This window comes from Topomyia yanbarensis, chromosome 2 (assembly GCF_030247195.1).
Source record: "Topomyia yanbarensis strain Yona2022 chromosome 2, ASM3024719v1, whole genome shotgun sequence".
Lineage (NCBI taxonomy): Eukaryota > Metazoa > Arthropoda > Insecta > Diptera > Culicidae > Topomyia > Topomyia yanbarensis.
In genome coordinates, this window is record NC_080671.1 from 117,886,662 (window position 1) to 117,909,548 (window position 22,887).

At 33.6% G+C, this 22,887-nt stretch overlaps 1 protein-coding gene across 1 annotated transcript in view; it reads left to right on the top strand.

The window, feature by feature from the left end:
- Positions 1–22,887, top strand: part of LOC131679301 (fibropellin-1-like) — a 489,726-nt gene that overhangs the window by 268,409 nt on the left and 198,430 nt on the right. The gene's annotated exons all lie outside the window — the stretch shown is intronic.

The window sequence follows — 22,887 nt, forward strand, 5'->3', positions numbered from 1 at the left end:
GCCATGTACGACGGTAGCAAAATGGAAATGTGATAAATTAAAAAAAAAGAATCAATGGACGTAGAATTTAAAGCGAAAAAACAATAAAGAATAAGGAACAAACTAGGAAAAAGATGTAATAAAACAAAAAAACTGAAAATCACATGTAAAATAATGGAAAAAGATCAATAATATGCAAATGGTCAAAAACCTATCAAAAACAAAAAAATCAGAAGGAGAAACAACTGAAAATGAACATAAATAAAACAATGGAAAAATTAAAATTTGCAACTATGAAAAATAAAGTTGAAGAAATATCAAAACAAAACAGATTGAATAATTGAAATAATTAAATCAAACGACAGAAATGATAAAGGAAATTAGGCAAAAATTGGAGAAATAGAAAAATATTGAAAAATGGTTAAAGTGATAAAAATTGGATTAAGCGCCAAATAAAAAATAAAATCGCATAATCATGGAAATCAGCAAAACCGACAAAATTAATTTAACAAAAACATAAAAACAAAGCTACAAGAAATAAAGAAATATAGATAAAAACAAAATTGATCCACTGAGTTAGAAATAGAAATAATACAATATAAATTGGGGAAAAAATGAAAAATTATAAAAATATAAAAGGAAATTTTTTAAAAAGGTTTCAAAATAGAAGAAATGATAATGAAAAACTATGGATAACAATGTAAAATTAAGAAATGGACAAATTATTTTTTAATGGTCTATTTTAGAATTCTTGTTCTTATTGAAGAGCAATAGAATAAGGGAAATATATGTATATATATATATATATATATATATATATATATATATATATATATATATATATATATATATATATATATATATATATATATATATATATATATATATATATATATATATATATATATATATATATATATATATATATATATATATATATATATATATATATATATATATATATATATATAGGGTAAGGTGGGGCAAATCCGACCTAGTAAATGGTTTTGGCTGTAAAATGCTCACTTTACATCGGATCAAATCGTTTTATATATCAAATTAAAGGTTAGACTCCTGGGCAACTTTCTATATGTAGCATTTTATTTGGATCTTGGGAATATCTTGTGATACAAGCGTTTTACAAAAATGTTCATTTTTGCTGTTTTCAAAAATGGTGGGGTAAACCCGACCCCCTATGTTTTTGGTTGATTTGCTGCAGCTATTATCCAAATTTAATGGTTTTTCAATGATAAATCAATGAATGTTGTGTTATTAAATTGTAACATGAAGAAAATGGAGTTCAATGACAATCTTGGAATGCTAAAATCACGAGCAGTAGCACGTAATGATATTCCCATTTGCATCGGAGCAATTGCTCGACGAATACTATAATCATCATGTTTTTGTGTCTTTCGTTTGTAATTATGAACCATTTTGCATAAAAATAATAAATAATAACAATAAAAATATATTCCAATCTGAAAAATAAAAATTTTCTTAGCAAAAAAGCGGTCGGATTTACCCCCCTATTTAGTGGTCGGATTTGCCCCACCGCGTCATTTTTCATTACGATGCAATTAAAAAAATATGGAAAAGGTTGAACTAAATTCTTCTATGCACTTTGTAAGACCTTATTCAAAGAATTTAAATCCACTTACATTTATTACGCAATCACTTTAACAATCAGAAATATCCTGTAGTCAATGATGCACAAAAGTCAAATCAAAAGTTCTAAAAACACACCTTTTGTCGTTTGAGCGTCTCAATGTAGACTGATGAAATGCTGTCATACCACCATTATGATTATTTTCGATGCTCTACACGACAACATTGATATTAGTTCGCGTAGTGCTTCTGATTTTCGGTAACAGAGGGGGGTCGGGTTTACCCAACGGTCGGATTTGCCCCACCTTACCCTATATATATATATATATATATATATATATATATATATATATATATATATATATATATATATATATATATATATATATATATATATATATATATATATATATATATATATATATATATATATATATATATATATATATATATATATATATATATATATATATATATATATATATATATATATATATATATATATATATATATATACATATATATATACCAAACACCCTATATATGTATATATAGGGTGTTTGGTTCATGGTTAAGAATCTCTCGGGGGGTGATAGACTGCTATATTTGGAGAAAAAAATTGTTCTACACATACCATCAAATCTCAACCATTACAGAGTTATTGAACTTTTTGTGTAAAAAACTTATTTGTCTTAAAATACCTCTAACTTTAAAAGTATACTTTGTATTTTAAATATTTCAGTTCAATTCGAAAGGTGAGAAAATTTCCTATTGAATAGTGTTCTCATATCTTTTAAGTAATTAGTTTTAATTACCTTTTAGCTGTAAAGTAGTTAAAAGTTAGTGTTTTTGAGGAGGTTTTTGCTAATTTTCTCGAAATAATGAAGTATGATTATAGCAATATCCATTATCCAAAAGTTGGGTTTTAGGACGATTCATAATTTGTTCTTGGACGTCATATTTCTATCTCTTCTCATTTCTTTGTAATTTCATTACTATACTTTTCCTGTAACCGACTTGCAAGTGCTTAAAAGACTAATCTAAAAAATATGCTTTATATCGTTATTTACAAGATTTCATTGGAAAGCTGAGAAAATGTCCTATCAGTGTATGTACAAATATCTTTTAGTTAAGTGTACTAAATTATTTTTTACTAAAGAAATAACTCAAAATTTGTGTTTTTTGGAGAGTTTTTGAATTATTCTAATTATTTATCAACAAAATTTATCGTTACTATTGTTCATTTGATGCCCCTTAATGTTCTCTATAACCTTTTATTTGACATTTTGTCTATATCTCTTTTCATTTTGCTGCTATTTAATAGTTAACGCAGCAAGAGCACGCCACAAATGTAGTGGGTTCGAAATCGATATTTTTGCATATGAAACGATGTGATAAAAACGATTTTGCGTCGAAACCAAAAGAGATAATTGAATGGAGTCAAAGAAAGAACTGTAGAACTTGCTGAGATGCATTATTTCCATGATAATAATGGTGATGTTTATTATTTACTATTTTAAGAAAATTAACGAAAATGCTAATAATAGCACTAACTTTAAACTAATTTACTTTTAAAACAATACTAAATTAACTTAACTGAAAGGTATTAATACATTTTTCACTGTAAAATTTTCCTGGCTTTCGAATAAATAATTGGTTGAAGAAGGAAAGTGTTAAGCAATGAAGGAAAACGGGCGAATATTGAAAAAAATCTTACAAAAGGAGAGCACAAATTTCAAAACTGATGGATAACAGAAAAATCCACAACATAAAAAAGATTGAAAAAGAAAAATAGAAAAAAAAATTAAGAAAACGGGGTAATTTCAAAGTGAAAATAGGAGGAAAAGAAGATACTAAAATATATTTATTTGAAGAAACGAAAGAAATGATAGACAATAAACGTTTAGAAACATAGGGTGATGAGCCTATTTTCACCATACTAAGCAAAGTGCCTCACAAATTCGGTAATTTATTGCCTTACAATCAAAGGAATGCGTAAAAATTGTCATCAACCGCTTTGCTTCGTTGTTAAGAACCAATATAATAACACAAATGCGTTGAAAACAGTAAAATTCTCGTGTTTGAGAACAATGAAAACTCGATTCGAGTGCCCCTATTGTTGCGCTACCATTTGACTCAATGCGTTGAACAAAGATGGCAGACACTGCTCTAACCAACGGCTTCAAATGGGTAGGATGATAATAGAAACATGGCGCAAATAGGCTCATCACCCTAAATAAATTGAATTTATGAAACTCAATTGAACAAATGAATGAAAAAGGGAAAATTAAAATGGTAGATAAAATGAATAAATGAAAAACAAAACAAGAAAAGATTAAGCAAATTGAAAAAAATGGTACAAATATATAGAATTTGCCGAATTTTTAAGTAGAAGCAAAAAATTTTAAAAAAGAAAAGGAAAACATTGAGTAAAATATATAATCAAAATGTAAAATAGGAAATAATTGAGAAAATAGAAAAAAAAAATAGCCGGGATGAAATGGTAGAAGGAAAAAATAAAAATGCAGATAATTAAAATATGAAACAATAGAAAAAGAGAAAAAAAACGAAAACAACAGAAACTCTACATTATACGAAGAATATAGAATTTCTCTGACAAAATGCTAAAAAAATGGAAAAATTTATTTAAATTGAGAATAAGAAACAGGCCGACCGCAAAATATGACCATTGCGATTCAAACTAAACCTAGGCGTAAAATATGATTCAACTGTATACTCGTAGCTTAATCATCAGACCCTATGGTTGAATAATATTTTAAATGTTTTCATGTAGCTTTCAAATGGTTTTCAAAATCATCTCGATTTCAAGGGAAAAGTTACAGGAAATCTTATGGGCCTTTTGAAAATTTTATAGTTGTTGATGGAGTAATGTGACTAACTTATGAGAAGGTCTACCTCGAGAACTACCATATTTCAGAAAATTTTTGTTATTAGCATTTTGCTTTAGAATGGCGTTTAGAATCACATTCAAACTGAAAAGCGTATTTTTGTATAGTATGAGTTATAAAAATATGTTAAAATTTGTTGTTAAAAACTTTTATTGAAGGCTTCTCCGTGATCCAACTACACTGAAAAAGTTTCTGTCGCGGCTTTAAAACAATAAACATTAGATTATTGACATTTAATGGTGGCGAAATTGTTTTTGTTGGAACAAAATTCCAAATATCTTGACAACTATCGCATTTCGGAAGATTTTTGCTTAATGCATTCTAATTTAAAATAATATTTAGAAACATATTCTGTAATAAAATTATTGTTTTGTATGTCAATAGTATGAAATTATTAAACATGTATAAAATTATCGTTGAACAAACTCTTTTACTGATAACCATCATGTATTGAAAATATGGGTCAAAAAATGGGAACGCTTACTTTGACCAGTCAAAGCTATTACCTAATCGATTTCACCACTTCTCAGCTATTACCTAATCGATTTCACCACTGGATAGGTACGCTTTTGTTAATACGTCGCATTAAAAAAATAGAGTTGTCTACCGTAAATTATAGCGAAAAGAGTAAAACAAATTCAGCAAAAAATAGGAACGCTACTTTGACCTGACATATCTATTTTTCCCACTGGATTCAAATTTTGCTTCACCATTGGATAGGTATATGTTTTACAAAAACGGTGATCATAAAATATTGAAAAACAAATTAGTATATCCGAAGTAATTGTAAAAACAGTAACTGAAAGACACTACAGACAAAACAAGCTTTTATGTTCAAACAATCGAATCACGGCCGTTTGTCAATCCATTTCAATTTTCCTTACACTAATGAAATCCTTATAGCTTCTAGATTTGTAATGTATGCAATAGATAGTATATTTTCAAAAAAATACTATACTTTTTTGATGTTTCAGGCGGTATAATTTTCACAATGCGCCTGGCACACGATTATTTAAATTTATTGCGCTTTGTTTAGTATTACGGTTTGAAGTGTAATGTGTTTACTTAAAAGTTCTACACATTACATATGGATATCATTATAGCCAAATGTTCCTATTAACGAAACGTAATATTGTATGTAAGTTACAAAATAATAGTAAAAAAGTAAGTAAGTTACAAAATAATATAAAAAAATTCAGTAAATATGAAGAAATTCTGATTTTTTTAAAAATTCGTCATATAATTTTACATTTAAAACGATGATCTATACTTTTTTGTATACCAGTCGATTGTAATTGATGGCGGCTATAATTTCTGAGTGACCAAATTCTTATATTTTCTCAAAGAATAGACAAAAGTACATAGAATTACAGAAATTTCATTTAGTTGCCAAATAACTTCTAATTCAATGCAATGACCTATACCTTTTATGTACCATTTATGCTTGTTGGTTTATATGTATATATGACAAATACAAATACCAATCGTTTGTTATTGATTTCGGCTACAATTTCTGAAAAACCAATTTTTATATGTCATCAAAAAATAGACAAAAGCTCGTAGAAGTACAGAGATTTAATTTTCATTAGAAGCTCTAAAATAGGGCATTGCAAAAAAATTTTTTTTTGGATTCTCAAAGCACTCCCTCCTCTCATATTGTGAAAAATATCAAAGTAAGCTCCGATGCCAAATTTCACATCATAGACTCCCGCCCACTTCGCTTGGAATTTTTGAAATTTATACTATGGGAAAATATGGAGGAAAATATATTTAATGCTATAAATTTCGAAGTATCAATCAAAAAATTACTATTTATACCTCTTTTTAAAGGAAATGAGCTGGGGTTAAAGGGCCTTTTATAATTCATATTAAATTTTATCATTTTCTGGTGCACATATCTCTATTATTCTTCAATCAATTTTCATAAAATGTAACTTATTTAACGAAGAAAATTCTAAGGAATACAACAAAAAATAGGTTCGTCAGCGGTAAAATTCAGAAACATCAAATTTTTTGACATTAACTCTACAAATCGCATTTTTTCATTAAATGTCCTAACACCTCAACTTCCCCTATTTTTCCAGGAATGAAACTTTTCTCGTGTGATCCCGAAGCGTATTTTACACTGAAAGTAGTAAATGAAATAAAAATTTTGTTGCTAAATAGAGTTAATATGTGCGATTTTTTGATAAAAATGTTAAGTCGAGACTATATGTCAGATAATGTGATGTTTCTGGATTTTACCGAAAACGAATCTTTTTTTTATTTTTTTAAAGATTTTTCACGTCCAACAAGGTACAATTTATTAAAATTGAGTGAAGAATAATAGAGATATATGCACGTGAAAATGATAAAATTTAATATGGATGACAAAAGGCCCTATAACCCCAACTTTTTGTATTCGGACAAAGGTCAAAAAGGTTCCGTTCGATTTCTGAGATTTTTTTTACATTAGAAAAACTACAAAATACGAATGATTGGCATTTCGGAGCAGAAAAAAATATTCAAGGTAGGGGATTTTGGGGCCAAAATGGCCCAGTACCCCACTTTCCTTTATTTTTCTAGAAACAAAAATATCTCCATTCAAATACTAAGGATATTTCCTTTAAAAAGAGGTATAAACTGTAATTTTCTGATTACTACTTCAAAAGTTATAGCATTTAATATATTTTTCCTCCATATTTTCCCATAGTACCAATTTCAAAAATTTCAAGCGAAGTGGGCGGGAGTCTAGAATTGTCCAAATGATGTGAAATTTGGCATCTGAGCTTACTTTAAGGCTCAAGTTACCTCAAGGCTTGGTAGTATGCGTAAGAAAAATTGTGTTCAGCTTTGCCACCAGATTATCCATTTAAACCTTTTCAAAACTCTAAAAGAAGAATATCAGTCGATTTATTAGATCATCACGATTCAATTCATGCAAAATACCTGCTGGAAAAACCATCGGCTTAGCTGGATGGTGCTTTTGAAAAAGTGGCTGTGATTTTTTATCACACTACCACACCGAGCTGGGGTACGCACCACAACTGCGCAATGAAAAAACCACAGCCACTTTTTCAAAAGCACCGTTTAGCTAAGCCGATGGTTTTTCCAGCAGGTATTTTGCATGAATTGAATCGTGATGATCTAATAAATCGACTGATGTTCTTCTTTTAGAGTTTTAAAAAGGTTTAAATGGATAATCCGGTGGCAAAGCTGAACACAAATTTTCCTACCCACACTACCAAGCGTTCAATTCTAACACATGCTTAAAAAAGGTAACTTGAACCTTAACATTTGTCATAATATGAGAGGGGGACCTTTGAGAATCCAAAAAAAAAGTTTTTTACAATGCCCTACTCTAAAGTTTTCATTAGCGTAAGGAATTTTTTTTTATTTCAATTATAGAGGTTTTAACCTTAAGGTCATTCGCCTCTTCGGGTTAGAAAAATCTCTTAGGAAAAATTTCTAACCCTTTGTGCGGGGTCGGGACCCGAACCCAGGTGCGCTGCGTACAAGGCAATCGATTTACCAATACGCTACGCCCACTCCCCAAGGAAAATTGAAATTGATTGACAAACGGCCGAGATAGATTGTTTGAATAGAAATGCTCATTTTGTCTGTACTGACTTTCAGTTACTGTATTTACAAATACAGTAGGATTCCATTTTTGGCAACATTTTTTTTTCAGTTGCCAAAACCGGAACCGTGCCAAAAATGGAATCTTATTTTTAAGGTTAGGATTTTCAATTTAAGACTTCAAAAATGTTTCAAGGATTTTTAACTATGTGTGAAATGGAATGAGATGAAAGAAAAAAAAAAGAAAATTCAATTTTATTCATGTTTTTTATCAAATTCACCTTCCATACAAAAGTCGGACAAAACCTCAAAAGGGGTACGAATTTGATGAAAACTTCACATTTGGATAATTTTACGTCGCTGAATTCATATTTGGCGTTAATTTTTTTGTACCTAAAAATTTTGGCACCGAGGGTGGTTTTAAAATTCAACATTTACGAATATAAAGTGCACTATATCTGAATATTCATTTTAAAAAAATGGTTTAGTGAATTTTTAGCAGAATACAAATTTTTTCGATCGTTGATAATGCTAAGAGACATTTATAAATTATATTGCGAACCCTGGTTAATCAAACATTACCATGCGTCTCCTTCAGACATATCATGAAAATCACCTTTATTCATACCTCGGGGAAGAATGGGGCAAAACAAGACATTTAGTTTCGAAAAGTACATTAATTTTCAAGAGTCATGAACTACAAGCGATCTATCCGAACTGTTTCGAAAGGTACAGCCACTTTGAACAAATAATTTTAATTTAATGCACGATTTATTATTTGTTCTGCAGAAAGAGTTATTGAGAAGAAAGCCTTGTATCGACTAAATTGAATGGCAAATATTAGTCCAGCGATTAATTTTACTGATGAAATTAGTTCGACCTTAATCTTAATAAAAAGAATATATTCATTTGAATAACATTGGATTGAACACAGTTTTTTCCAGAATTGATCATCTATTTTACCTTTGAAGGTCTGTTAAAAATCTATGTTTTGTCCTCAAGACTCAATATTTTGAGAAGATTTTTCAACCTGTTTACAAATAGAGAAAAATGTTAAATCGTGAAAAATCCAAATCCACAATCACGCACTTCTAGAGTACAATGTCGTTCATTACGGAGGTGTATCATATCATTTAATTCAAATCGCTTTTCTTCGGCCAACTGGACGTCAAAACTGCTGTTATCTCTTTTTTCTGAAAATTAGTGCACAATTTTTCAAGAGCCACCCCAAATTTTTAACAAAATAACAAATTAATCGTTATAGATAGTTTTGTTTACTCAGCAAACTTGCTTCAATCTATTTCTGTTATTGTATTGTAGGGCATTGCGCAAGTAAGCTTCACACATCTAAACAGTCGATACTTTGAACACCCTAACCACAAGGACCACCCTAATTCCATTCATTTGAAGAAAATCGCCTAAAAGACTAACAAATTTGCCAAAGACATCATTAAGTATTCCTAAATACGGGCTTTCGATATGTACACAAAATTTAGTTTTGTATTGACGTCGTAATAATCGAAAGAGAAAGAGGCTCGCAATGTTATTAAGGTTCTATTGAAAATTTTCTCCAGAACTATTCTTAATTTGAATTTGAATCAGTGAACAAACAGCTACGATATGGCAAGTCAAGGTAGCGTTCCCATTTTTTTTCGCTCACTTCGTTTCATTCATTTTGCTATAAATTACAGTAGACAACTTTAACTTCGACGTATTAACAAAAGATATACCTTTCCAGTGGTGAAGACGGATTAGAAATCGATTAAGTAACAGCTGAGATATGACCGGTCAAAGTAAGCGTTCCCATTTTTTGACCCCCTTGGTAGTCTGCGTAACTTTTTACCCACTTTGATTTCCGAGTGTTGATACTTTAAACTCTTGAATATTTATTATTATAACTAGAAAAAATTGAAACTTGCAAATAATAAATTAAAATCGAATTCAAAATCAATAATTCACCGATAAAGGGGAACGTGGAGATACTTGACCAAGCGCAAGATTCTATTTTTGGCTGTGACGTCCTATTAAGGTAAGAAATAGAAAATATTCCGTAATTATTTAAATTGCATTAAAGATGTAATTTTTTATTAAACTTTGTAGGGACATATTAACCAGACTACTAATTGCTATTAAAGTACTTATATATCATCTTATTCCTTATGAAGCAGTGAAATAATTTTTTCATAAATCGGAACATTGGAATAGTACCGTGGGGAGATTTGACCAAAAAAATGATAACAGAAAAACTTTTGTATCTATTGAAAAATTAAATTAAAAATTCTGCAAAAAATCATGAATACGCACAATAACGATGCACATCATATCTCAATGACTTTTGAGGGATTTAAGGCTTTTTTAGAGATTTATGCCGATTTAGCTGAAAACCTGGTCAAGTCTCCCCATGTTTTCCTACTATAGCCAGAAATGTGTTTTCACTAAGAACGCTTCGTTGAGTTTTTAGTGACTATCTCAAGTCATCAGAAATGTTGCATGCATAAATTTTCAATCGCCTCCCGAAACAAAATCCTGGCTATGAAGTATGAACCTGAAGAAAAGCTACAATCTGATGCTTTATTATCGCGATGGATTTTATAATTCGCGAAGGACATACTGCGATACTATTTCTATGGATGAGTATCGAATTAACGGTCGTCGTGTTAATAACGGTTTTTTTCTACACATCGTGGAACTCACATCACATAATCCTTAGGTGTGCACTGTGCAGTAACCTACTTCTCAAACCACTCGAACGTCAGCACACAACCGAACGGACCAATGCAAAATGCTAACCACTTTATCACCCACAAAGGAACACAACATGAGTCAATGCCGTATCTACTTTCGGAGAAACACAAACAGTTCCAATCAAGTTTGTCATTTCCCAGCCCATTTAACCGTTACGAAGTATCGCATCTCGAGGCTAGAGGAAGACCAAATGCAAAACAAGAGCGCAAACAGCAACCATCAAACAAAGCTCACATGATTGAGGGCAGGACAGCATTGCTCATCAAATCGCGCCTGATTGCTCCGGAAATTGTTCGCCAGAGCAAAAGAGTGGAAAGTGCTCCCTCCCGTCCCATCCGTTGACGTTTGCGATCGAAGACTGTGGGAATTTTGCTGGGAAAGCCACCAACCAGTTAGCTGGGGATCAAAGCGGTTCGCTCCCCAATTCATCATCGGTCCGACCGGTGGGCAGCATTGAGGTACAGGGGGGACAAACAACCCCTGCAGCTGTAGGTAATTCGACGGGCAAACCAACAGACCCGATGTTTATTCCCATTCAAAATTAAAGACCTCCGGCTTTGTTGAATCATCTTCTACATGAGAGTGATCCGTGGTGGGAAGAAGCGCAATCATCGGCCATTTATTTCCAAGTCCTGAAGCTAGGTATTCCACTGACGACGAATAAGGTACGATTTACACGATACGTTGAGGATTGCGTTGCCGGTACAGTATGTCAACGGAACGTTAAAATTAGTTGCATTCAGTTAAATGGAGGCATGAATACCCAACATCATCGGCAGGGAACGACGATACGTGTGACGTCGTTCTTTCCCGTTGACGGAAGCTGATGTATCGTCTGAATCTGGTTTTAGTAGGCAAGCAGGGGAGCGTAATTTCCTACAGTGGGTACCGTTTTTTTGATGAGTTTTTACGACCGCACAGCTGGCTTGTTTCCGCTGACGTTCGCGCCGGTTGTAGGGGTTGCGAGTTACGTTGACCCTTCGTAGCCGGATTGGTCGGATGTATCTTCTCCATCCTGTTGGATTAGTGTTTTCTGAGTCGATTCGAAAAAAAACGAAAAAAAACGAGAAACTCTTCTGGAGAATATAGGGTTTCAGTGTTTGTGTGGAGGATGGGTTAATCTGATTTCTAATGGGAAGGCCGTAATACAGCTTTGGCTGAAACTACGCAGACAAGGATGTTCTTTACGGAATGTTATAGAGCAAACTTATTTCAGAAATTATTGGCAGCATGTGAATCGAAGGTGATAATTGACATTCTAGTTGTTCATCGTTGAAACCCCAATTCATTCGTGTTATGCTAGATTTATCTTTCTGGTTTATGAGGAATCTTTCAAATGTTGACCGACCACCTTACTTTACAGGCCTCACCGGCAGAACCGGAGTAGAAATTTTTGCATGCTTTTGCATGCAGCATTTTCCAGAAAAAACCTGCTACATATCACTGTCGGATCATTCATTAGTTTTCAAAACATAAATTCAAAAAAAAAATATCTAGGGTAGACAAGCCCTTATTCGTCTTATTAGTCAGGATGTGAAACTATATTGATTGTAACTCGGTTTACAGTGATTGGGTTGCGCTTAAAGTTGTATCAGCGTGATTGCTTCGTTCTTAAGAAGCAATAATAGAATAATAAACTGCGCCATGATTTGGTTCGCTGGCCAACCCCTTTTTCGTAAGCTGAACCGATCACAGCATACACTATGGACAAGGGGTAGTATGCGAGAGACGCGAGCGTTGATTTTCTTTTCGTCTTCGAACATAAACTGAATCGAGTACAAAACCGGGGGTAGTATGCAAGTGCGGCATCAGTCGTGTGTTACCCTCATGCTGGCTACATCAAACATACGCTCGATATGCCAGGACTCGGTAAGGGGGAAAGGTGAAGGGAAAACCAAATTCCCACACGGATCGTGTCGGTCTCCACTAGAGCATTGCAGAAATTTTTTTTGAATTCTCAAATTGTGACAAATGTTAAAGTAAGCTCAGATGCCAAATTTCATATCATTTGGACAATTTTAGACCCCCGCCCACTTCGCTTGATTTTTTTTGAAATTAGTAGTATGGGAAAATATGGAGGAAAAATAAATTAAATGCTATAACTTTTGAAGTAGCAATCAGAAAATTTTATACCTCTTTTGAAAGGAAATAATTGTAGTATTTGAATGAAGATATTTTTGCTTCTAGGAAAATACGGGAAAATGGGGTACTGTGTCATTTTGGCCCCAAAATCCCATATTTTTAACGATTTTTCTGCTCCGTGATGCAAATCAGACATATTTTGTGGTTTTTCAAATGTGAAAAAATCTCAAAAATCGGTTGGAGCCTTTTTGACCTTTGTCCAAATACGAGAAGTTTGGTTTAAATGGCCTTTTGTCATTTATATTATCATCATTCTCTCGTGCATATACATATCTCTATTATTCTTCATTCAATTTTCATAAACTATACCTTGTTGAACGTGGCAAATTCTTAGGATTATAACAAAAATAGATTCGTTACCAACAAAATTCAGGAACATCAAGTTATCTGACATATTGTGTCGATTTCACATTTTTATCATAAAATCGCACATATTAACTCCATTTAATAACAAAATTCTTAATTGATTTACTACTTTTAGTATAAAATATGCTTAGGGATCACATGAGAAAAGTTTCATTCCTGAAAAAATAGGGGAAGTTGAGGCATTAGGACAAATAATGACAAAAATGAGATTTGTAGAGTAAATATCAAAAAGTTTGATATTTCTGAATTTTAACTCTAACGTTTTTATTTTTGTTTTATTCCTCAGAATTTTACGCGTTCAACAAGTTACATTATATGAAAATTAATTGAAGAATAATAGAGGTATATGTATGAAAAAATGAGAAAATTTAATATGAATAACAAAAAGCCCTATAACCCCAACTTCTCGTATTTGTACCAAGGTCAAACGGGTTCTGTTCGATTTCTAAGATTTCTTCACATTAGAAAAACTACAAAATATGTATTATTTGCGTCACGGAGCAGAAAAATCATTAAAAATATGGGATTTTTGGGCCAAAATGACCCAGTACCCCACTTTTCCGTATTTTTCTAGAAACAAAAATATCCATTCTAATACTAAGATTATTTCCTTTCAAAAGAGGTATAAATTGTAATTTTCTAATTGCTACTTCAAAACTTATAGCATTTAATGTATTTTTCCTCCATATTTTCCCATACTACCAATTTCAAAAAATTTCAAGCGAAGTGGGCGGGGGTCTAAAATTGTCCAAATGATGTGAAATTTGGCATCTGAGCATACTTTGACATTTGTCACAATATGAGAGGGGAAGGCCTATGAGAATTCAAAAAAAAATGTTTTCGCAATGCCCTAGTCTCCACTTTCCTGTCGGTTGAATCCATTGTCTGCTGAGAAAGGGATCACCCTTCTACCTGGCAGCTGTGATGGAATTTCTCGTCGCCGAAGTATTGGAGCTGACAGGAAAAGCTAGTCGTGATAATAAACTGATCGTCATCTACAGCTGGCCAGTCGAAATGACGCAAAACTGAATATTGTCCAGGGTGGAGTGTTGCCTAACATCACCTTTCTGGCCGAAACAAAGGAAAAACCGCCCTTGCTAGAGCGACCATTTCTATCACATAAAGAATTCATTTGATTTTCTCTACATCGCTATCTAATCTACATTTTAAGCATTTGAGGAATTCCATGAAGATCGGTCCAAAAATCATTAAAATCTTGACCGACAATCTCAGATGCCGATGAAACTTTACACGTTCCACCGGCATGAAAGACGAAATATTTTGCACAGTCAACAAGATAATTTTGACTCATAAGCAATATTTTAAAGGGCGTGAAAGTTACATGTAACATTTTCGAGAAAATTTGTTCGATTACCGTATTTTATACAACAAAACTATCTGAGAACGAATTCCAGGGAATGAATAATTCTGTACGAAAAATATATACACTGCAAAAAATGTTGTCATTTTTTACGAAAGCAAAAAAATATATTAAAAACTTAAATTGCAAAAAAACACGAAGAGAATAGAAATATTTTGAATGTGATGTCTGATGATTAAACTATATAGTTGAATCATATTTTGATTGTTTAAATGTAGCTTTCAAATGGTTTACAATATCACCTTGATGTCATAGGAAAAGTTACGGAAAACCTATTGTTGTTGATGGAGAAGCGCGAAACCTTTTGAAAATGTTGTAATAAAACCAATTTTTTGTTAAATTCAATTTGGTTTAAAATGATACTTAGAATCATATTCTGTAATGAAATTAGTTTTGTTCGTCAATTAGTATGAAATTTGAAATCATGTATAATGTTATCATTAGAAAAACTTTTTTTCCGATAAGTTCTCCGTCAGCTCTATCCCGGGCAATGAAAATGCCGACTCTTTAGCAAAGGTGGCCGCATTAGATGGTTACATATACGAAAGACAAAGCTGCTTCAACGATTTTTATAGTATTTGTCATCAGAGCACACTCAACAGTTGGCAATAGTGGAGTAATGCTGAACTTGGACGATGGCTACATTCCATTATCCCAAAGGTATCAACGAAGCCTTGGATCAGGGGGGTGGAGGTGGGTCAGGATTTTATTCGTGTAATGTCCCGACTTATGTCCAACCACTACACCTTGGATGCGCCTTTGCGGCATATTGGGCTTGCGGAGAGTATTCTATGCGCTTGTGACGAGGGCTATCACGACATCGAGCACGTTGTCTGGATGTGCGCCAGATATTTGGACGCCAGGTCTCAGTTAAAGGACTCCCTTCGGGCCCGAGATAGACCACCCAATGTCCCAGTTCGAGATATGCTGGCAAATCGCGATCTTCTCTATAGGTCCCTTGTTTATACTTTCATAAAACCGATAAATATCCCAATTTAGCCCCTCTGTTTTATTTCTCGTTTTTAGAAATTTCCTCTTGCCTTGTGGAAGCGATTAGCTCCAGAATGCCACTATGTAACCGCCGTCGCCCTTACCACTACGCCTGCATAGAAGGAAACTAAAGCGAGAGCGACTCGAGGTCCGATGACTTTTGAAGGATTCCCCACGGGTCCGAAGAATACCATCCGCCAATCCGGTACTCGATAACTTACTAGACTGAGGCGTTTGCATGAAAGTTGCAAGTTTTGCTCTTCTCTCCCGGTCACCATATACGTCTTCTCTCCCCTGTCCTTGATACAACTGCTGCTACATTTATGTGGAAATAAGCCCCCCTCTGAATATCTTGACCAAGCATAAGTCTTCGTTCAAAAAATCAAATTGGTATTCTGTATTCCTAGTTTTAAGATAGCTGTAATTTTTACTCTTTATTGAAACTATTGTCCTCCATCTTGTAAATAGAATTGTATCCCTAGTTTTAAGATATCTGTGAAATTTCACATTAATATTTGCTCCCCCTTTTGTGTACCAAACTATATTAAGTTAGTTTTAAGATAACTGTAAAATATTTCGTAAAAAACTAGTACTCCACCTCTTGTATATCAAACTGAATCCCTTGTTTTAAAATCTTTCATAAAAAATATTTTGCCATTCTTTTGTATATAGAATCTTTTAAGGTTTGCTTTTTTGTGTTACGAATTCATCTCGTCAGTAACTAGCACCATCTGGGTGTCTAGTTAGACGATGTATCTAAACTAGTACCCAAATTAGCACTAGTTAGACACAAAAAAACTACAAGGGGCATCCCTATGGGGTTGCACGAACTGTAGACGTAGGACTATACTACTTAATGTAAAATATTTATTTTCTTAGTACTTAGTGTGTGGGAAAAAACACCCGGACCGGTGAAGAAAAATCAAATTTTAGACAATATAATCACATCTCATGTATAGAACAAGCTTTCTAGTTGCTCTCAAACAGATTCTAAAAGTTCAAACACCCATGGATAACCCCAAGTTTGTAGATGTGTTTCGATGCCACAGGATTGTAAAATGGTTAATATTACGTCATGAAAATTCAATTCTTCCGTGACAATTTTTTTTGCCTGCAAAATGCCCTGTGTGTATGCAAAGCTCATGATTTGTTGGGATATTAGCATTGATCGGAAAAATGCTTTCCAACGCTGCGCATTGCATACATACAGGACATTTTGCAGGTCACCAGAAGCTGTTCATTTTACCACCGCCACATGTTCATTTTACCCACTCGCTAAAAACATGTCTCATTTTGGGACATGTTTAGAAATCAAGAATCATGTTTGAAAAAATGTGTTTATGACGAAGTATTTTTCCCAGATATGTACAAAACATGTCTAACAAGAATCATAAGGTGATTGTAATATCTCATTCACTTATTAGTTAGAAAATAATGACTTTGCTTAACGTGTTCATTTTACCGCCAGTTCCCCTACCTACCAACACATTCGCCACAAACATTGAACCCAAGCGCACAATGCAAAATGAGTCAACGCTGATGATGATGGGTAGCGCGAAAGAGACAACTAGTACCACCACGACACTATTAGCGCGTTTCACCAAAATTCCACGCGGCCTTTCCCGATTGAAAGGAACGGCCGCGCTTAGCCCATCTGTCATAATATCGTGATTTTGCATAGCGAAGGACTGAATGATTTTGTTCAAAAAACAGCCCTGCGTTATGCAACACTTTGTGCAGGTTGATTATACCAGTTGCAAGTGGGGCCAAATTCACCAAGTTCCGTAAAATGTTGATTGAATTGAATTGATAAAATTGCTTAGATGAGCTAAACTAATTAATCAAATCCTGTTTTAAAAACTGTCCTTGCGTTTAAACCAAAATGGGAAGCTTATTACTACCACTACATTACTTAATTTCAAGCGCAAATAGCAAATACATGTGCTAGTTAAACCAAAAATTTACTGGCAACATTACAGCGGCATTTAGGAAGCAGTTGGAGCGGTCGCCTGTTGGACGACACAGGGTAGCGTCTCTCCACAGCCAGTGTAACGGACTTCTAACTCAGCTACACTGGCTGTAAAAAACACAGCGCAGTGATCTGCTTCGCCAGCCGTTCAACAGGGAACTGAGCGTGTCTGGCCAAGTCAGTTCTTTAAATAGTCGATGATGACGTCATTCATAGAAGCGTTGCGCGCTAGGTACACCAATCCGTCGTACAGGGCTTGGGAAGCGCTATCTTCTGTGTGTTAATGCGCGATATTTTGACAAGGTTGTATATTATTTAATTTTTTAATGCTATGATATCAAAAATCTTTGGGTTTATCTATTGGAATCTATTCTTAGAAGTATTTTGGGGCGATTTGTGCAAAAAATTTGAAAATTTATCGTGAGATGGCTGAATTACATGCGTTTAAAATTGGACCACTTTTCGTTACATACCATTTTTGTAGAATTTGCAGAGTGCACCCCCATATCGAAAACAAAGACGTAGTCCTACGTCAAAAGACACAATAACATTCACAATGTTTCTTTTTACTTTTGGTTTTTATTAACAAAATTTTTTGAACATAGTGCACACAGAAACGTCTACGCCCTTTTGAAAAATTGCTCTTGTATTAAAATATTGCAATTTCCAGAGAAAATCATGGAATTCCTAAACCGAACACAACTGCAAAGTTCCGTTCGAATCGGCTATGCACATATTTTGCGTTCGGCCGATTTCTCATGGAATCCCTCATTTGACAAGTTTTTTTTTGCTGCAATGCTGCAACCCCCTAAATAGTAAAAATTCCATCGTCTGATGATGCGTACAATGAAATAGGTTTTCATCCACCGAGCATACTATTTTGATTAAATAAAGCTTATTTATTTCCGATGGGTGGAAAGTAGCATACATATTGTGGTTTCCGCTAGTTTCAGGCACCAAGCCGCAAATCTTAAACAGAAAGCATTGGGATTTTGGTCGATTTTTTAATAGTCATCCTTGTCAGATGGCAGAAGACAACATTTCAACATAATTATTAGGCTTCGGTCGGTTCCCGCTAATTTCATGCTCCGAGCCGCAAATCTTCAACACTTTTTGTTCGAAGCTCCACCTATTCGGCGATGGAAATTTTCCTTCAAAACGTGATTAATTTGAATATCATTGGATTTTTTCAATAACAGTAGTAGTCACGACACTCCGGTTATGTCACATACACTAACCACTGCACATCTTTTTTCCACAGGCTAATCATTTGAGGTGAAGGACTAATAGTTAACTTTTAGTGCATATTAACAAACATAGACTATTGTTTGGATATCCGGGGATCCTACATAAATTCTATAACGCATTGTATGACAAGTTGAAACATTTTGTATCATATTGTGGAGAGGAAGTGTGCTATGTAGTGACATGTTTTTGCTGAAAAAAATGAATAAAACCATGATTTTGTGACGTGTTTACTAGGGTGGCACAAATATAGATTCCAGCTCCGAGCAACTTTTTAGGTTCCATTTGGGTCCTAGAATAACTGTGCAAACTCTTAGCTTCATCCCTGAAACTATATTTTTGTGCCCACTGTTTAAAGTTTACATGGGATTTTGCATGGGAAAATTAATTTTCACAAAATAATTCCTCCAGGAGGCGCCCATAACTTTCTAAAAATAAATCGTTATGTGGCTTTTAAAGGAAATTTAACAAAGAAACAAAGTCTCAAAAACCACGAAACGATCTGACGCTTGACAAAAAAGTTATTAAGCAGAGACCGATTGATGCTCTGACGATTGATAAAATATTAATTTTTTCTAGCACCACTGCTTTTGGTTGTCCAATTATACGCAATTTTGTACAAATTTTCTTTTAATGTGTCTAAATCATTTATCTATACTGATTGGCCACTTCGCAAGAGTTTTGAGGGATAAATTGAGGCTTCCTTTGTACATAATAACAGAATGTTAATTTTTTTGTATATAATTCGATCATCAGCAGCAGTGATGCTATGAAAAATTAAATTTTCATCAATCTTCATGACATCAATCGGTTTTTACTTAATAACTTTTTGCACAAGCATCAGATCGTTTCGCGGACTTCTAGACTTTGTTTCCTTGACAAATTTCCTATAAAAATCAGACATCTTTTTTAAGAGGTAAATGGAAGAATTATTTTGCAAAAAACGTTTTCCCCATACAAAATCCCATGTAAACTTTAAACCCTGGGAGCAAAAATATAGTTTAACCGATCGAGCTAAAAATTTGCAGAGTTGTTCTGGGAGCTAAATGGGACCCAAAAAGATACTCGGAGCAAAATTTTATTTTTTTCATGTAACCATGTTCCACTCTAGTGTTTACTAGGAATGACAATAGACTTGCGCCAACAATAACAGGTTCCTCTGTCATATAAAATCATATTAGACACATTCCGCGAGCTTGTACACCAAAAGGATGTTTTTGTTTTGTCTTATTTTGGTATCACAAATTTTTTTCTCGTTTCGGTAGTGTTTAAACAATTGAAAAATTATGAAATCTAATTTTTAACATTACTACAAATAGTTGAAAAATATATAGAGAAGTAAGTTGAATTTCACAGAAATATGGTTTCTGAATTATTGACTTCTAAAATATTCTATTTCATGAAACTATTATTGAAATTTCAATCTGTTTAAAGGAATTTGTTCGTTATTGAGTGTAGAATAATTAAACTAGAAAGATTTTCACTTATATTTGACTGCTAAATTTTTTTGAACTAATAGAAGTTTTAATTGTTTCTGTGTTGTAACGTCACGAAAAATGGATATTTATTCAGTTTATCAAAAAGTTACAATTTTGTTCAAATTTATTTTCCGGGTTCTCTTTGTATTCAAAAATTCTTATCCAAAAAGCCTCCAACTTCTTTTATTGGATGTGCGGAACAAAATTTACAACAGGATATACTTTACGTTGTAACGTCACGTAAATCAACTTTTATCAGACGCTTAAATGATTTTTCAGATATAGTGTTAAAGCTTACTGTCTGCAAAACTCGAATGCACTGGGCGAGGTATTTTTAATAAACCATTGAACAACGTCACATTATATTTTATTAACCAAGTTGGCTGGTGCTGGAAGAAGATTTCGCTAGAGTTTCGGAAGGTGTTGCACAAAATACAACGGCGCGAGTGCCGGGGGGTTAAAGTTCACCTCTGCTGTATTCTCCTCGACGCTGGCTGGTCACATGATACGTTGCAATCGCGCTAACAGCAACGTAGTCCAGGACATGCGTTGGAAGGTTGTGAGGGAATTTCCGAGTTTTGTACTTGGGATATTATTTAGGCATGAATATTAATTCGTTCCCTTAATACATCTTTCCTCTCAGCTATCAACCATTTCACACTTCGCTATCTTCGTCGCTGTTATAAGGTTGTCCGCGACCACAGTTGTAGTCGCTCGTGCTGTCAGTCAGGTACCAACCAATTCTTGCGTTACAAACCGAAATACATCGTTGAAGCAGCTACCTCATCGAATTGCTTGTGGTATTAAATCCGTTATGGACGATTATCTATTCGAATTTACGGGAGATTGCAACGCAATAGTTGGGGCTACAGAGACCTTTCAGGTTGACCACACTAAATCGTCTCAATTGCTTAGAGTCGGATAAAAAGGCTTTGGCTGTGGTCGTGGTCTCAAATGAGCACGAAAAAGATAGATGGAGAGTGTTTGTTGGAGTTTGCCGACATTTTAAATCCCGTCGAATCAACAACTGGATGTAACACATCCTTTCGTAACATCACGGTGATGTGACGTGTTCTTTTTCCCTGAATATTTGTACCTATAAGATCTTCATCCGGTCGTATCCTCAAGTAAAAAGTAACTATAACATATGCAATACTTCAGTGTACCGAGCCCTATCGATTGTCTGGCGCATAAATTGTGCTCGCTTCCTCATATAAATCCACTTGTTTAAGCCTAACAATACAAACATCATACTATAAACTCGGATCGGGAACCTGATTCCAAATTAAACAAAGCAATACTGCCAGTTTATTTTCTTTTTGTGAAATATGTTATAAAACCTACTTTTTCGGCTCCGTTAAACTACCATATTGAGCCGTATCAAACAAAAAAATGTGTCTAATAGCTCAAATCTATCTATAACAGATATGAAAGAAAAAAATCTTGGTTTGATCGATTATTTCTACCACAATTTAAAAAAAACGTGTATCGTGATTTTTGGACAACCCCATATGTTTATTCGACTAAAATATCATTAACATGGCTATATGTAATAAATATGTAAAATTTCACTCAAAACAATAGCACCAGCGCGATTTACAGAGTTATAGAAAAGTTGAAGATTTTCGTGACGTTACAACGCAATGAGATATCGCTTTTCTTGAGAAAGGAGCGTTGTTACGTCACGAAAGTAAAAGATGCTTAAAAAGAAACAAAACAATAAACTTTATATTTAATGATACCTAATTATTCGTAAGTTATTTAGAAATACTTCATAGAAGATTGGTTCTTGATAAAAAATCTTATAGAGCAGATATTTTGACTTTTAATGAAATTCGCTGAAAGTTCTAATTTGTGACGCGTTGTAACGTCACGTTACATTATTGGTCATAAAACAACCCTCTTCCAGTTTATTCAGTTTATGTCGATTAAATCTTTCGTCAAATTTTGTCTGCTTTCATTTGATAAAGTTATAACATATTTATGGAACTAAGAATCGTTGTAACGTCACGAAAAAATGTGTCATTAGATTCATCTGCTATACAAAAAAACAGAAGTGTTCCGGTAGTAATGAGTGTGAATATAACATTTTCGCGAATAATTGTTTTTGTAAATTATCATGAAGTGGTAAGATGTTTATTTTCATTGTTGCTTATTGAACAATAGTAATTGATGAACAAAACAGATACGAGCAGTCCTTAGTGTCTTCCTTGAGGAATATCTCAAAAAATGTCTGTGCAAATAATTCGAAGTTCCATTTTCCAAATCGTGCATCATTTCGTTAAGAAGGCTTAACCCCCTTTACCATCCGGCTGGAGCCGCCTTGGCTATCTATAACATTTTTTCTACAGTATATCTAGAACAAGTTCAAGCAATTACTACAAGCGAATTGGGAGGCATTGACAGTAAAGTCCACAATACGTAAGGATCCAAATCAGGTTGATTACCCTACATAGCAGATTAAGTGCACGATGATTGGACGGAAAGAATGCATACCGTTTGGCGTTGCTTACTGGAAGC